The following is an 18004-nucleotide window of genomic DNA, read 5'->3' on the forward strand; positions in this document are numbered from 1 at the left end:
GGGCTGGGACATCAATATAAATTTGCATGTAGCTTAACACAGACGCGAATGGTTCATGTGGAGCTAGTAACAGATCACCTTGCTTTGTGAGCTGAAAGCCCCTAGAAGTGAGGGCATCGCAGTGGCTACGATCACATGTGATCTTGATTTTCTAACACCCTTTCCCAGGAAAAGAACCAGCACTCCTTGGAGAAATGGCAGATGGTAGAACTGGGGCAAGACATACACAAGATGAGCCTGGAGCAGCCTGCAGAGCCGGAAAGTAAGAAGTATATGACATGCACACACGGTGGCAGGTGTATGACCAAAGGACACAGGAGCCAACTGAAAGAGTTCCCAATGGCCAAAGCGCGAACAATTTGAACTACACAATAAAGGAGCATTGAGTTATTAGAGAAAGGCAAGTCAAAACTAGAGTGAGATATCACTTCACACTGGTCAGAATGGCCACCATTAAAAAGTCTACAAATAACAGACGCTGGAGAGGGTGTGGAGAAAAGGGAACCTTCCTACACTGCTGGTGGGAATGTGAATTGGTGCAGCCCCTATGGAAAACAGTAGGAGGGTTATCAACAAAAAGAGCTATCACCTGATCCAGCAATCCCACTCCTGGGCATATATCGGGAGAAGACCGTTTTTTTTTTTGTTTTTTGTTTTTTTTTTGTCTTTTTGCCTTTTCTAGGCCTGCTCCCACGGCATATGGAGGCTCCCAGGCTAGGGGTCTAATCGGAGGTGTAGCCACCAGCCTACGCCAGAGCCACAGCAACGCAGGATCTGAGTTGCATCTGCAACCTACACCACAGTTCAGGACAACGCCGGATCCTTATCCCACTGAGCAAGGCCAGGGATCGAACCCACAACCTCATGGTTCCTAGTCGGATTCGTTAATCACTGAGCCACGACGGGAACTCGGAGAAGATCATAATTTGAAAAGGTACACACGCTTCTATGTTCAGCGCAGCACTATTTACAGATCCAAGACAAGGAAGCAACCTAAATGCCCATCAACAGAGGAATGGATAAAGAAGACGTGATATATATATATATATATATATGATGGACTATTACTCAGCCATAAAAAGAATGAAATAATGCTTTTGGGAGCAACATAAATGGACCTAGAGATTATCATACTCGCTAAGGCAGGTGGAGAAAGAAAAATACCATACGACGATACTTACACGTGGAATCCAAACTACAGTACAAATGAACTTAGTTGCAAAACAGAAACAGGCCTGCGGACGTAGAAAATGTATTTATGTCACCCTATGGGGAAAGAGGGGAGGGAGGGCAAGTTGGGAGTTTGGGATGAGCAGATACCAACTACACTACCTAAGCTAGATGAACACTAAGATCCTGTCGTATAGCACAGGGAGCAACATTCAACACCCCTGTAATAAACCATTATGGAAAAGGATATTAACATACTTATCGAATGGCTTTGCTGTATACCTGAAATGAACACACTATAAATCAAGTCTACGTCAATAAGAATAAAGCGGCATTGGATTACAGCCCAACATCTTAAAGAAATGTCCATGAGTCCATTCTGACATAAATAAATGAGTAAATAAACAAAGACGAGGCAAACCTCCCAAGCAGAAGACGTGTGTGTATGTGTGTGTGTGTCTTTTTAGGGCCACACCCGTGGCATAGGGAGGTTCCCAGGGTAGAGGGAGAATCAGAGCTGTAGCTGCTGGCCTACACCACAGCCGCCTGGGATCTGAGCCATATCTGTGATCTACACCGCAGCTCATGGCAACGCCAGGGCCTTAACCCACTGAGCGAGACCAGGGATCCAACCCACGTCCTCAGAGAAACTAGTTGGGTTCGTAACTGCTGAGCCACGCCGGGAACTCCCAGAAGATTTAAGTAATATAGGTGGACACCCCGCCCTCAGGGACAACTCCCCATCCCCCAAGTGTGGGTGGCGCAGTGACCTCCTTCCAAAGATGAGAGCATGGAAGGGGCGGGGTGGGGGGAAGAGGGACCCCGGGAAGGAGAATCCAGACAAACACTTCCCAGCAGCATAATCAAAGTCAACACCAGCAGGGAGGCGGCTCGGGGAGAGGGCCGAGAAGAAATGGCACCTCACCCTGTGCTCTCCGTTGTCAGCCCACACCCCGAGTCGAATCGTGAGAAAGACATCGGGCAAATCCCAGCTGAGCCATGTTACACAGAACACCTGGCAGTGCTCTTCAAACTGCCAACATCGTCAAGGAGCAAGCCTGTCCCAGCCAAGAGGAGCCAGAGGAGACGTGACCGCTGAGTCCGACATGGTGGTCTTGATGCGCTCTTGCAACAGAAAAAAGGCATCAGGGGAAAACCGAGCAAGTCTAAATAACAACAAAGCTTATTTGATTTATTTTTGCTTTTTTGGTTGCACCTGAAGCACATAGAAGGGTCCCAGGCCAGGGATTGAATCCGAGTGGCACCTGTGACTTACAGCACAGCTGCAGCAATGCCAGATCCTTAACTGACAGGGATCAAACCTCCACAGAGACAAGCCGGTTCATTAACCCACTGCACTACAGCGGGAACTCCCTAAACTTTATTTTTTTAATTTTTTTAGGGCCACACCTGCGGCATACGGGGGTTCCCAAGCTAGGGGTGGAATCGGAGCTGCAGCTGCCGGCCTGCACCACAGCTCATGGCAACGCCGGATCCTTAACCCACTGAGCAAGGCCAGGGATCAAACCCGCAACCTCATGGTTCCTAGTCAGATTCCTTAACCGCTGAGCTATAATGGGAACTCCCCTTAAAATTTATTTTTTAAAAATACACAACAGCATATAAACTGTATGGGTCCACTTACATGTAGTTCAAGAATAGGCAAGACGAATCAATGGTGTTAGTGGTTGGAATATGGTTACTTGGGGGGGGAACAGGGAAGCCTGCTGGGGGGGCCACAAGTGGGGGTTCTACACCTGGACTGGAACAGTGGTTGTGAGGCAGAATATTAACTCAGGTAGATCAGCACAGGAGCTGGGCTCCCAACAGGCTTTGATGTGGATATTGATTAACATTTGCAGCTTAAGGGCTCCAGGGAGCAACACCTTCCCAGGCCTTGTTCTATTATAGGAAATGCGCGCGTTCCCCAGACTTTGTTCACTGCAGGAAATGCGGCTCTCGAGCCCACTCCTCAACTGATAAAAAGAAATAAGAGAAGAAAATGACCGAGAAACCATAAAACTTACAGGACATTTCCAACCCTAAGACCCCTATTGGACAAGGACGGATATAGGTGATGGAGCAAGGCCAACAGGAGAAGACCGCATCTTTCCGGACCCCACGTTGGTACCCGCCCATCTTTAAGGAATAAAAGCCCCTAAAGGACAATAGGGAAGGGGGCTCTTCTCCCCCCTCCCAGCAGCCCCGGGAGCTATTTGCTTTCCTTTAATAAAGACTTTGCCTGCTTGCTGCCCGTGTGTTTGCGGAGTTCATTCTTCGACTGCGTGAACAAGAACCCGGATTCCGGGATCGTCTTTCCGGTACCAGTTTACACAGGTGTCTACAGCGTGAAAATTCTTGGAGCTGTTTTCCTCAAGTGTGTGCAGTCACCATGTTACATTTTACTTAAAAAGCGACCCCCAAAGTCAACAGCAACAGCAGCAAAACAGCTGCACCTCACCATTTAGAAAAGCCTGGAGAAATTTCTGAAAACCCCCAATGAAGAGAAACATCTCAAAAGCTTCCAGGAAGAGACAGAAAAGAAACCACTGGTGAAGGAGCAGGAGTCAGCCTGAGCGCAGGCTTCTCGACCGCACCGGGCAAGGAAGACGGGAGCGGGCTGCCAGGCCCACCGCACTCTGCCACCTCGGTGTACCCCCAGCCCACCCTGTGCCCCCAGAGCAGGTCTGCCCACTCGGCTCCAGCTGATCCCGCTGTCGCCCCACCCTCTCCCCACATCCCCAAATCTCTTACCTGACGCCTCCTTCATCTCTCCCCAACCCCTCCCAGGCCAAGCCCAAGTGCAGGCTCCTCCCAGAGGCTTCGGGACCTGAGAGCCTGGGCAAGAGGCTCTGTCCTCCACCGTCTCTGCCAGGCACTGGTCACGCCCTGAGAGAGAAGAAGCCTTGCGCTCTTTTTCATTAATCACTAAAGGGATGTTGCCTATAAGTGAGCGTAAATTACACATAATGGACCATGTCTGCGAACCCTGCTTCCCGGAAATGAATGTTAAGCTAAAGCACCTTTGTTCTGCTCACAGGGAACACCCTGACCCGGCCCACCTGTGAACTGCTGCAGCAGGAAGAACCAAACACATCCTCCGAGCTCCCTTGTGGCACAGCGGAAACGAATCCAACTAGGAGCCATGAGGTTGTGGGTTTGATTCCTGGCCTCCATCAGTGGGTTAAGGATCCAGCATTGCTGTGAGCTGTGGTGTGGGTCACAGATGTGGCTCGGATCCTGCATGGCTGTGGCTGGGGGTTAGGGTGGCAGCTGTAGCTCCAATCAGACTCCTAGCCTGGGAACCTCCATATGCCGTGGGTGTGGCCCTAAAAAGCAAAAAAAAAAAAAAGAAACAAACAAACACATCCTGGCCTGAACCCAGACTCCTCCTCTCCCGCCTCAGTGTAGACACAGCCTGAATTCCAGCTCAGAGAAGACGCTTCTCAGGACACCTGTCGACCATTTTCTCGGTCAGCTGGCTTTCTGAGTAAACTCCCTCTTTCTTCCCCAACAACACGTCTCTCGATTTACCGGCCTGTCACGCCGTAACAACTGCCTCCACGATCAGATCACTGTCTTTCCCGTTCTGCCCCAGCGGCAGCACAGCCTCGAGACACAGACCCAGCTGGGATGGCAGCTCTGCTGCTCACTGCTGGTGGGTGACCTTGGATGAGCCATCTCGCCCCCCGGGCCTGGGTTCCCACCCAGGCCAACTGTAAAGTGGAGACAGTTACTCTAATTCCCAGGGTGGTTGTAAGCAGGAGCCTGTGTGAGCGGCACCCAAGAGCTCGCCTGGCACATAGTAGGCCCTCAGTCAAGGACACTTGTCAGCTGGGAGAACTGGGCTGCTGACAGGATTGGTGGAAGCCTCGGGGGCCCTTGGCCAGCCCCAGAGCATGTGTTATTTAATTCCTGACTCCTTTGATTAAGTCATTTTCAAATATATGGCTTAAGGAGAAAATTAAAGTCAACCGGAGAGAGAGTCCCATTGTGGCTCTGCGGTAACAAAACTGACTAGTGTCCATGAGGACGCGGGTTCAATCCCTGGCCTCGCTCAGTGGGTTAAGGATCTGGCGTTGCCATGAGCTGTGGTGTAAGTTGCAGATGCAGCTCAGATCTGGCGTGGCTGTGGCTGTGGCTCTGGTGTAGGCCGGCAGCTGCAGCTCTGATTTGACCCCAGCCTGGAAACCTCCATATGCTGCAAGTATGGCCCTAAAAAACAAACAAACAAAAAAACCAACTGGAGAAACCCGCCCTGACTCGGCAGTGGGGAGCGTCTTAACCACACACGGACGCAATCGGGTGTGAGTGGTGGATGTTCAGAGCATGGGAGGTGGGGTCATGGGCAGGAGCCAACTCCGAGCCAGAAGTCAGACCCTTCTCCAGACGACACCAGCACCTCTCTTGGGCCAACAGTCAGCAGGGCGCCCCCTCTCCCATTTGGCGGTGGAGGCGTCAGAGGCTCAGCAGGAAGGGAGGCCAGAGTTCCAGCCCCTGGCCTATCTGGCTTGCTCCATGGGACTGGGGCTTCCAATTCAAAGTTCTGGAAGGTTCTAGGTCTCCAGGGCCCAATCCCCAGCCCAGGCCCGGTGTGAGAGTGTGGTAGCCACGCACAGGGGCTGGCACATGGCAAGCTCCGTCCTCTCCCGTGTCCGTCCACACCTGTCTAGGGGGCCTGTCAAGGTTCACCTGCTCAGGGCCTGCTCTGGACCTGACGGCCTACAGAGCCATGTTCGGAAGCTTGGATCTTGTTCAGGGTGTGAGGCCTCTACCTGCCTCCTCTGCCAGCTCTGCTCACTGGAAACACCTGAGCTGGGGACCTGGAGCCGGTCCGTGGATGGAGGAGACAGGTGGGGGAGATGCTGGCAGGATGGCAGGAAGCTCAGCTTCCCCGCACAACACACACACACACACACACACAGACACACCATGGAAATCAGTGTCAACCAGTCAGGGCTCCTGGGAACTCTGTTGGGGCTAGGGTCCCCCTGCATGGGGGTACAGTGACTTTGAAGAGGAGACCTCCCCAGAATTCAACAGAATGGGGGGCAATGGTAATGGTGCACCTGCAGGTCCACAGGCCCCACGTGTTCAGAGACACCCAAACGCCCGGGTGTGGGAGAGCCCTGCCCTTAGGGGGTCTCTCTGGGGTTTATTTTCCGCTTAACATGGTTGATTTTCCTGGGCTAATATTCGTGGCCCATGCAAATCGCAAGAGTCCCAAAGTCCTCAGACAAGAAGGTCAAGGGTGGGCCCCCGTCCAGCCACTGGCTTCTGACTTCTCTGCTCCTTGGCTTTGCCCTCACCCCCTGGGCAACTTACGGAATCCCAAGCGGCAGGGGACACCACACCCCATCACCACCAGCACAACAGCCCTGGCAGTGTGTCATCAGCCCTGGAGAGCACAGACGCGGCCACTTTGCACGTATCAGCTGGCCTCACCCACAGCGCGGAAGATGGGATGGAAACGTGAAATACCTGTTGAAATGCAGGAGGCGGGCCAGAAAAGGCGGCAGGGTTTCTTCCGCAAAACCTGTAAAAATAAAATGTACGCAGATTCACCACCAGAGCTGTGTCTGCCTAAAGACACCTACACCAGAGTATGGTGACGAAGCTCTTTACGTGTCACAAGGGTTCCCATGTGCGGGAATTCCCACTGTGGCACAAGGGGATGGCAGTATCTCTGTGCTGCTGGGATGCAGGTTGGATCCCCAGTCCGGCATAGAGGGTGAAGGATCCGGCGTTTCCCCCGCTGCAGCCCATGTAGCAACTTTGGTTCGGATCTGATCCCTGGCCCAGGAGCTCCATATGCTGTGGGGCGACCAAAAAGGGAGAAAAAAAAAAATGTTCCCATGTATCTGCGCGCCCCCCTGTGTCTGTGTGTCCGTGTGACTGTGAGTGCATCTGTGTGTGTGGCATCTTGCTCTGTGTGTGTGAGCGTGTGTCCCTGCCTAAGCAAATGCTCTGGAGAAGTCCTTGGAAGGGTGCTCCCAAAGAAGAGGGGGCAGAGATTACTTCTGGGGGGAGAGGCTGTGGGACCAAGCAGCAACACCTGCTCCTTTAGCCCATTGTGCTGGGCCAGGCTCGAACCTGCGTCCGGTGTAAAGACAACCCTTCTGCCACATCAGGAATCCCAGAATCCCCTTCCGCCACAGCAGGAATTCCCAGGGCTGTTATTTTAATGCTTCTGCCCAGTTCGAGTTTTACAAGCCTAGATCCTTTAAAAGAATGCCATCGAGCCATCAGCCCCTGCAGCCCCCCACTACTGTGTGCCCTGAGGGGAATTTGGGATGAGGGAGGGGGGCGTGGATGCTGACACTAGGCAGTTAAGATGCAGATCAAAGAAACGATTTTAAGGAGCCCAGACTCTCCCATCTTCCTTTAGTACCACAGAAAAGCACTAAAATCATTAACTTGAGACGCCTGGTTTTTGTAATTAGCAGTCATCTTTTGATGTTCAACTATAGGGGGATTTTTTTTTTTTTTTTTTCAGCAAAAACTCCTGCGTATCCTGCCCCTTTCTTCCCTCTTTGGAACAGCTCCCCAGACCTGTCTGAGAAGCGCTGAGCTACCTCCCAGGCTACAGTGCTCGGTAGTCACCAAATAAAACATAAGCCTCAACTTTCAGGTTTTGCATTTTTCTTTCAGTTGCCATCTAACTGAATGATTTAAAATTAGCCGCCACTTCTGGGCCAGCATCGCTGGGGCTCGCCCTCCTCTGCCCCCAAGACCTGGCCCACACGCCCCCTGCTGGCTGAGAGGGCCATCAGCATCCCCAGTCCTTGCTGGGTCCCGATGGCCCCTCGCTTTGGCTGGTTTCCTCTCCCCGCCCTGGATGCCCCCGTGAGCCCCAACCAATGGTCCGGAATCCCAGACCATACGGGCAGCCTAGCCCCCGAGGCAGGTGCAACCGCCTGCCCAGCCGAGCACCTGTGCTTGAACCAGCCGTCCCAAACACCCCCCAGCGCCCCCCCCCACCCCCGCACTCCCTCCCCTCCTTGCAGCGGGTGAGAACCGGAGCGCAGGCAGCTGGAGGGGCCCCATCCCACCCCTCCAGCGAGATAAGAGGGCCCTAGAGGGCAGAATCACAGGGCCTAAGCAATGCGGGGATTGGGGTGGGGGGGTGTTTCCTTTGGGGCAGTGGCCGCGGGAAGGAGCGAGCCGGCTGGGGCTACAGACGTCTAGGAGGGACCCCTGCAGCTGTGGGGGGAAAGGAGGCAATGACACGCACTCCAAGAGGGGCCATTAGAAGTCTTGGAAAACAAATCCATTCAAGAGTGAATCCTGGAGTTCCCATCGTGGCTCAGCGGAATTGAATCTGACTAGCATCCATGAAGACACAGGTTCAATCCCTGGCCTCCTCACTCAGTGGGTTAAGGATCCTGCATTGCCGTGAGCTGTAGTGTAGGTCAAAGACTCAGCTCAGATCCCACGTTCCTGTGGGCTGGTGGCTACAGCTCTGATTTGACCCCTGGGAACCTCCATGTGCCTCGGGTGCGGCCCTCGAAAGACCAAAATAAAAAGCAAATCCTCCTGGAGTTCCCGTCGTGGTGCAGTGGTTAATGAATCTGACTAGGAACCATGAGGTTGCAGGTTCGATCCCCACCCTTGCTCAGGGGGTTAACAATCCGGCGTTGCCGTGAGCTGTGGTGTAGGTCGCAGATGCGGCTCGGATCCCACGTTGCTGTGGCTCTGGTGTAGACTGGCAGCTACAGCTCCGATTCGACCCCTAGCCTGGGAACCTCCATATGCCGCGGAGCGGCCCAAAAAATGGCAAAAAGCCAAAAAGCCAAAAAGCCAAAAAAAAAAGCAAATCCTCCTTCAACATTTCCTCTTGGGTCCCTGCTCCTGGGGCCAGCTCCTGAGGGGCTGGATCAGGGACAACCCCCACTTCTACAGTGAGCAGAGGGGACTTAAACTGAGACAGTGAAGCAAACAAATGTATCCAGCAGGAAACAAATGTATCCAGCAAGTCGATGATTGAACCAGGAGAGGTAGCCTCTTGTTGGCCCTGCCAGAAAAAGCCAAGTTCGCCCCCTCCAAGGGTGGGGTGCAGTTACAGCCTGATCCAGGAGGTGAGAGCAGAAAGCATGACTGGGAGTTCCCGTTGTGGCACAGCGGAAACAAATCTGTAGTAACCAAGAGGTTGCAGGTTTGATCCCTGGCCTCGCTCAGCAGATTAAGGATCCGACGTTGCCAGGAACTGTGGTGTATGTAGGTCGCAGATGCGGCTTGGATCTGGCATTGCTGCGGCTGTGGCCTAGGCCGGCAGACCCCTAGCCTGGGACCCTCCATATGCCGAAGGTGCAGCCCTCAAAAGACAAAATAAATAAATAAATAGCATGACTAATAACTAAGCCACTAATAACTAAGCCACAGGTGTGGCAACGCTGGATCCATAACCCACTGTGCCAGGCTGGGGATTGAACCCACATACCAGCATTCCCAAGACACTGCCAATCCTGTTGTGCCACAGCAGGAGCTCCCAAAAGCCAATCCTTTGGTGAAGCTTTCCCAGACCCCTCCCTGGACTGTGGTTCTCCTTGGTCTGGACAGGTCAGCTTAGCTCTAGGTCCTCAGAGCCTACACAGTAGTTGCCTAATAGGTGCTGGCCGAGTGCATTCCTCAGCCACTCACTAAACGAAGACTCAGCCTGCACGTCCAGCCTCAGTTTCTCCTTTGTGGGCAGGATGCTGAGAAGAACTGGCACGGCCTGTCCTTCTGGGAATGAGTTTGGGACCAGTGCGAAGCCGCCCCCAGGAGCTCTGGGCTAAGACACCAGCCCAGGGATTTTCTCCTGGGGGCTCTGGAGCAGGATGAGGAAATGTGTCTTCCTTCAAGACCAAGCCCGGGGGCGCCGTGCATGTCCCACATCCTGGGTTTTTACCCCAGGACACAGGGACAAGAGCAGAATCCTAGGCCCAAGGCCAGATAAGAAGCAGGTGCACCCACTTGGTGAACCTAGGAGCCACGGAGAGGCAAGGCCGATGACCCGCAAGGGATGACAGAAGCCACCAGGCTGAAGGGACTTCAGTACCCCGCCAGGGGCATGTATAAACCGTCAAACCTCGGATCAAACGACCGGTAAAATGACCTCCTTAGCAATCTCTGCTGTCCTATTTCCACCTTCAGCAGTTTTCAACAGTAAGTCGACTCAGGTCACATTCTTGTATTAAAAACAAGCTGAATGCGAGCTCCTATCCTGGCTCATCGGTGACAAACCCAACTAGCACCCATGAGGTTGCAGGTTCAATCCCTGGCCTCGCTCAGTGTCTGGAGGATCCAGCGTTGCTGTGAGCTGTGGTGTAGGGCACAGACCCGGCTTGGATCTGGCGTGGCTGTGGCTATGGCAAAGGCCAGCAGCTGCAGCTCCAATGTGACCCCTAGCCTGGGAACTTCCATAGGCTGCAGAGTGCAGCCCTAAAAAGCAAAAAAAAAAAAAAAAAAAAAAGAATTCAACTGCATCAATTTGGGTTGCTGTGGAGGTGCTGGTTCCACCCCTGGCCTAATGCAGTGGGCTAAGGGATCCGGTGTTGCCATAGCTGCAGCGTAGGTCACAGCTGTAGCTCAGATTCAATTCCTGGCTTGGGAACTTCCATAAGCTGTGGGTGCGACCATAAAATTAAAAACAAAAAACCGATGAAGGATGGCAGCCCAGGTGTTAGAAACAGCAGCAGCAAAATCTCAGAGGGAAGCAAGTACGAGATGCGGGCAGGATGGGCTGCCCTGGGACGGCTGGTGCACAGGCGCTACAGGAGGCTCAGCAGGTTGGTACCAGGCCATGCTAGGGTCCTGAGAAACTTCTAGAAGACTTTAATACGGTGCTATCTGTCAGGATTTGCTTTCCAGCTAGGGTCAGCCATGCCCAGATTCACAAAGGAGGTTGGAGAAAGAAGAGCATCCAGGCGGGGCAGATCTGACATCTGCCCCCACCCGCCACCCACCCCAACCGCCCCAGCATGGACACTTGGGTGCCAGCATCCAGGGTGACACAACCGGAGCCTCTCCACCCTGGTGGCTCCTGCTGAGACACTCACAGTTGCAGTCACGGGCAATGACACCAGACGCCTCCTCCCATCAGCCCAAAGGAGGACAGGGACTCTGTCAGCCCCAGGCGGGGATGCAGGGCTCAGAGGGAAGAAAACCAAGCTGCCTTCGAATTCCATCTCAGGCGTGGCCACTGCCACCCTCTATGGGCATCGTGGCATGGGGCAGGGTTTTGCTTTTGTTCAAAAAGCTGTTACTGGACTTCCCGTTGTGGCTCAGCAGTAATGAACCCAATGAGGATCCATGAGGATGTGGGTTCAATCCCTGGCCTCTCTCAGTAGGTTAAGGATCCAGTGTTGCCATGAGCTGTGGTGAAGATTGAAGACACGGCCTGGATCTAGCATGGCTGTGGCTGTGGTGTAGGCTGGCAGCTGTAGTTCCGATTGGACCCCTAGCCTGGGAACCTCCCTACAACATGGTTGTGGCCCTAAAAAAAAAAAAAACAAAAAAAGCTGTTACCACATCAGTGGAGGATCTTAAAACCAATGATATCTTAGCATGATATATTATCTATCTATATATCTATTTATCCACACATGCATATGATAAAAACTGGTGTATCTATCCTGATGTTTGTTTTTATTTAAAATGGTATCGTTAGAGTTCCCATTGTGGCTCAGCAGTTAACAAATCTGACTAGCATCCATGACGCTGCAGGTTCGATCTTTGGCCTTGCTCAGTGGGTTAAGGATCTGGCATTGCCATGAGTTAGGGTGTAGGTCACAGACGCAGCTTGGATCCCGAGTTGCTGTGGCTCTGGCGTAGCCTGGCGGCTACAGCTCCAGTTTGACCCCTAGCCAGGGAACCTATGTATGCCACGGGTGTGGCCCTAAAAGACAAAAAAAAAAAAAAAAAAAATCTGCATCACATAAAACAGTATCCACATTCGCACAATGGAAGAAACACAAGGCGAGAGAATAAAAAGCCCATCAGTAGTAGGAATTTTTAATTCATCTCTCACAGTTATGTGGACAAAAATTATGTATAATTTGAGAAGAAAATAATATAATTATTGAGATAGATTTAATTTATATCCAACTCTACCCTAAAAACAGACTACTCCTGGAGTTCCCGCTGTGGCGCAGCAGGAATGAATTCAACTAGGAACCATGAGGTTGTGGGTTCGATCCCTGGCCTCGCTTAGTGGGTTAAGGATCTGGCGTTGCTGTGAGCTGTGGTGTAGGTTAAAGACGCAGCTCGTATCTGGCACTGCTGTGGCTGTGGTGTAGGCGGGCAGCTACAGCTCTGATTCGACCCCTAGCCTGGGAACTTCCATATGCTGCAGGTGCAGCCCTAAAAAGAAAAAAAGAATAGACAGCATTCTCTAATCACAATGTAAATCAAACTAGAAATTAATAACCAAACTACAAAACCAAAAGATGTTATTCCCAATAAATTTTAAAACCCCATAAATTGCTTTGGGGTTAGAAAATAAAAAGAAATCAAGTTGAAATATGAGAATGTGTAGGGAGTTCCTGCTGTGGTGCAGTGGAAACAAATCTGACTAGTATCCATGAGGATGCGAGTTTGATCTCAGTGGGTCGGGGATCTGGCTCTGCCATGAGTGGTCTCGTAGGTTGCAGATGTGGCTTGGATCCTGAATTTCTGTGGCTGTGGTGTAGGCCAGAAGCTGTAGCTCTGATTCAACCCCTAGCCTGGGAACTTCCATATGCCGCTGGTGTGGCCCTAAAAAGCAAAAGAATAAACAAATAAATTAATTAATTAATTAATAAGAAATTTCAGAATATGTAGAAAACAATCCTAACTGAAACATTGCATATCAGAACCTAAGGTAAACAGCTAAAGCAGTCCTCAGATGGAAGTATATAGCTTTAAATACTTATATTAATAAGGGCAAATGGAAATTAATGAAATAAGTATCAACCCAAGCCAGCAGTAAAAAACACCATCAACAAAACCCCAATAGAAACAGAAGGATAGAAATTAAAGATAAAAGTGTAAAATGAAGAAGAAAAAAACAGTAGAACTAATTCAAATAAAAGTAGAGATGCCTTTTTTTTGTTTGTTTGTTTTTTCTAGGGTCGCCCATGTGGCATACGGAGGTTCCCAGGCTAGGGGTCTAATCCGAGCGCTAGCCTCCGGCCTACGCCAGAGCCACAGCAGCGCCAGGTCTGAGCTGCGTCTGCGACTTACACCACAGCTCACGGCAATGCCAGATCCTTAACCCACTGAGCCAGGCCAGATTTTGAACCCGCAACCTCATGGTTCCTAGTTGGATTTGTTAACCATTGAGCCACGACGGGAACTCTGGGAACTCCTCTGTTTTAAAAATGGAAAAGGAGCTCTAGTTGTGGCTCAGCAGGTTAAGAACCCAACCAGTATCCATGAGAATGCAGGTTTAACCCCTGATCTTGCTCAGTGGGTTAAGGATCTGGCACTGCTTCAAGCTGGGGCATAAGTCGCAAATATGGCTGTCTCGTAGGCTGGCAGCTGCAACTCTGATTTGTCCCCTAGCCCAGGAACTTCTACATGCTGTAGGTGTGGCCCTAAAAAGTTAAAAAAAGGAGTTCCCGTCGTGGCACAGTGGTTAACGAATCCGACTAGGAACCATGAGGTTGCGGGTTCAATCCCTGCCCTTGCTCAGTGGGTTAACGATCCGGCATTGCCGTGAGCTGTGGTGTAGGTTGCAGACGCGGCTCGGATCCTGCGTTGCTGTGGCTCTGGTGTAGGCCGGTGGCTACAGCTCTGATTCAACCCCTAGCCTGGGAACCTCCATATGCCATGGGAGCGGCCCAAGAAGTAGCAACAATAACAACAACAACAACAACAAAAAAGACAAAAGACAAAAAAAAAAAAAGTTAAAAAAAAAAAATCGAGGAGTTCCTGTTGTGGCTCAGTGGTTAATGAATCCAACTAGCTACCATGAGGTTGCAAGTTCAATCCCTGGCCTCACTCAGTGGGTTAAGGCATTGCTGTGAGCTGTGGTATAGGTTTCAGATGCGGCTCGGATCCTTCATTGCTGTGGCTCTGGCATAAGCTGGCGGCTACAGCTCCAGTTGGACCCCTAACCTGGGAACCTCCATATGTGGCAGGTGCAGCCCTAGAAAAGACAAAAAGACAATAAGACAATAAAATAAAACAAAATAAAATAAAATAAAATACATTGAAAGTAGATACCAGTACTTGATCTAGTCAAGAAAAGGAATAAAATACACTAAAGAAAATGATAATGGGGAGTTCCCGCTGTGGCTGCAGTGGGATCCACAGCGTGTTGGGAGCAATGGGGTGCAGGTTCCATCCCCACCCTGCATAGTGGGTTAAAGGATCCTCCTTTGCTGCAGATGTTGCTTAGGTCGAAGCTATGATTTGGATCTGATCCCTGGCCAGAGAACTCCATCTACTTTCGGTCAGCCAAAAAAAAAAACAAAAACAAAACAAAACAAAAAAGAAATTGCCCACTGGACACCTTTAGCTTACCTTTCAGGGGAGTGGAGAGAGGACAAAACAAGACAAATCAGTTAGGTTCAATTTCATGTCCCTTGGAGTTTTGGCAATGCCGTTGCTCGCATGGAGGGTGAGTGGAGGGTGAGTGCCCTCTGTAGCAGGACCTGACGCTCTCTCGGAGAGTCTGATTACCCTACACTTTGCATTTTGCTTTCCATACCTTTGATGCTAAATTGCGAGCCATTTTCCTGGGTTTAATACTGGATGCAAAGATGCTCCTTTGGGTGCTTTCCAAGAAACGATTCCTTCCACCCCTCCCCCACCCCCACCCCCGGAGGCCAGTCCCCATCTGGACTTGTACAGGTTGGGGGCTGGAAGAGGCCAGAGGTCACTTCCTGGCAGAGGCCTCCCCATGTGCATCTCCTCCCAGGCAGCTGAGGGTGAGCCAACTTCACTCCTTTACTTCGCCCTGATGGGCCCCCAATGAGCCAGGCGCCCTGGCTGGGGAGGGGGCCTCTGCCCTCCAGTTGAAACATTCGCAAATAACGATTCTCCCAGGCCCAGAGCAAAGCGCAGAGCCCTATGGAGCGCCAGGGAGTCCCCCTGCCCGGTCTCCAAGGAAGGCTGGGACTGAGAAGGCCGAACTTCACAAAGGGGTAGGGGGAGTGCTGGGGGGAGGAGACGGGTTCCCGCAGACCCCCCTCCCACGCTCAGAGGCTTGGAACTCTGGCTCAGCAGAGCCAGGTGGGACTACTGGAGAAACAGTCACTGCCCAGACGACGCAGGACGCTGGACGACCTCGGCGAACGCACACGACATAGGCAGTCCGTAGAAATTGATCGTTTGTGGAAAAAAAAAACCCTTGGCCATTTGGCCCAATGGACGTCCGGGAAACGGCTAATTGTCAACCTGCCACCCGCCCCTATACGTGCGTCTCCGCGGGGCGAGCCGCGCTTTGCAGCCGCCTCTATCCGCGCCTCGCTGCGCAGCAGGGCGGGGAGGATCACCCTGGCGGAGCTTCCTGCCAGCACGGGGATTGGCCCTCCCGGGTCAGGTGCTCCCGCCCTGGGCCAACCAGCGGGGGAGGAAGGCGGGGCTATAAGGCTGTCAGCCCCGCCCCGAAGCACAGGCCAGGGGCAGGGCCTCGCCCCTCGCCGGCCCCCTACCCCGCCGGACTTTGGGCCCAGGCGCCCGAGAGCTGCTGCTTCCGGCTCCCTTCCCCACTCAGTGGCCGGAGCGAGGTTTTGAAACTCCGAACTGGCTGTTTTGGGATAAAAACGTAAATCCTTTCTAGGCCCGGAGGCCCTGCGGCTCCGAGCCCTGCAGCTTCCCAGCCTCTCCCCTGGCCTCGTCCTTCGCGCAGGCACCTCCGCTCCAGCCACTCTGGCCTTCTGCCACCTGCTCTCTGCTGCCCTAGGCTTTTACCCAGCATGTGCCTGGTACCTAGTCTGCCCTTCCCTCCACTTCCCCTCACCCCATTCTCCAGCTACGCAGACCCGTTCCAACTCCCAGATCAAGGCTCCTGGGACTTTGCCTACGCTGCTGCCCTCTTCTCCCAAGTAACCCAGCCCCGCCTCCATCACGTGGTCAAGAAGTCTCTACTTTGCGGACTCCGGTCGGTCGTGCTCAGCCTTGGCCCCAGCACTGCAGATGCTGAGTTCAAACCCAGCCTTCTGCCTGACACATTTGTGCCCTGGGAGAATAGCTCAGCATTGTGCTTGCAAAACAATGCAGTCTACTTAGCACTCTGCTGACTTGCGGGTACTGAGCTGGGGCTTGAATTTCCGCAACCCAGTCCGCAAGGTCAGATAAGTGAAAAGGGCCATTCAGGTTCATAAACAGCTCGTTGATATTAACCTTATAGGCCCGAACAACAGTAACATCTGATAGTGAAAATAATCCGTCTTCGACATCAGAGTCTGGGCTCTCTGGCCAGATGGCCTTCTGCCCACGCCTAGCATCAGGCCCGGTTGGGCTGCAGGGCCCACCTTGGTCTCAGGTCTGAACTCGCTTCGCTCTGAATCCTGTGTGACCTTGGCCAAGTTCACCTTACTGATCATCTGCTTTCTTCTTTTTTTACTTTAACTTTTCTTTTTCTGACTTTGTTTTTTGAGGGCCGCACCCGTGGCATATGGAGGTTCCCAGGCTAGGGGTGGAATCAGAGCTCTTGCTGCCGGCCTACACCATAGCCACAGCAACGCCAGATTGGAGCCGCATCTGCGACCTACACCACAGCTCACGACAACACTGGATCCTTAACCCACTGAGCAAGGCCAGGGATGGAACCCACAACCTCATAGTTCCTGGTCGGATTTGTTAACCACTGAGCCACGATGGGAACTCCACCTTTTATTTTCAATAAAATTAATAACAGATACACATTTTTAAAGGACAAATAGAACTACAAGGCTTATAATGAAAAAAATTGGCAATATCTGACACCTGGGTCCCCCCTCAGCCATTTGTGTTCTCTGCCTGTTTCTTCCAGCTCTCACCTTTATATGTGTCAGTGACAGCGACTGACTTTTCACTTCCAGGTACAATCTAATGAAAGAGGGATTTAGCTGTTACCTTGACACCCCTACACCCTTTGCCCTGCCCCGTCCTCTCAGTGTGACCACACACCTCTAGTTTCTTTTTTGTCTTTTCAGGACCGCACCAAGGCATGTGGAAGTTCCCAGGCTAGGGGTGGAATCGGAGCTGTTGCCACCGGCCTACACCACAGCCACAGCAACACCAGATCCAAGCCGCGTCTGTGACCTACACCACAGCTCACGGCAACACCGGATCCTTAACCCACTGGGAGAGGCCAGGGATCGAACCTGCAACCTCATGGCTCCTAGTTGGATTCATTTCCACTGCGCCATGACAGGAACTCCTCACCTCTAGTTCTCTGAGACCTGTAACAGGCCCTGTCTCCTCAGGCCTGGTGTGAAGATAAAATGACCTCCTGAGCCTGGCGCACAGCAGGTGTTCAATAAATGCAGCTATTCAGTGATAAATACCTGCTGAATGGTTCAAGTAAGTTTAATTTTTTTTATTGTGAGTACTTTCAGACATACACAAAAGTAGAGAGAATTTGGAGTTCCTATCTTAGCTCAGAAGTAAGGAACCCGACTAGTATCCATGAGCATGGGGGTTCAATCCCTGGCCTCGCTCAGTGGGTTAAGGGTCATGGCCTTGCCATAAGCTGTGGTGTAAGCCAGCAGCTGCAACTTTGATTGGATCCCTAGCCTGGGAACGGCCATGTGCCACAGGTGTGGCCCTGTTATTTAATGTGCTAATAAAGACACTACTACATTGGGAGTTCCCTGGCAGCTCAGTGGGTTAAGGATCCTGTATAATTACTGCTCTGGCACAGGTGTGATCCCTGGCCCCA

The 18004-nt window shown here is 52.0% G+C and overlaps 1 protein-coding gene across 4 annotated transcripts in view; it reads right to left on the minus strand.

The window, feature by feature from the left end:
* DEGS2 (delta 4-desaturase, sphingolipid 2) overlaps positions 1–18004 on the minus strand; it is a 74934-nt gene that overhangs the window by 29735 nt on the left and 27195 nt on the right. For 2 of the 4 annotated variants that reach the window (XM_021099703.2, XM_084970189.1), the window contains exon 2: positions 6652–6706. The gene's annotated coding sequence lies outside the window, so the exon portion shown is untranslated. Of the gene's footprint in view, positions 1–2095; positions 2296–4498; positions 6707–18004 lie in introns of those variants that run through there. The other 2 variants (XM_084970187.1, XM_021099705.2) reach the window with 2 other exon arrangements.

The sequence above is a fragment of the Sus scrofa genome, chromosome 7, assembly GCF_054392235.1.
Source record: "Sus scrofa isolate SSC_HxYL_T2T_F1_AM1 chromosome 7, Sscrofa_HxYL_maternal_Yorkshire_Landrace_v2.0, whole genome shotgun sequence".
In the NCBI taxonomy this organism is placed as follows: Eukaryota; Metazoa; Chordata; class Mammalia; order Artiodactyla; family Suidae; genus Sus; species Sus scrofa.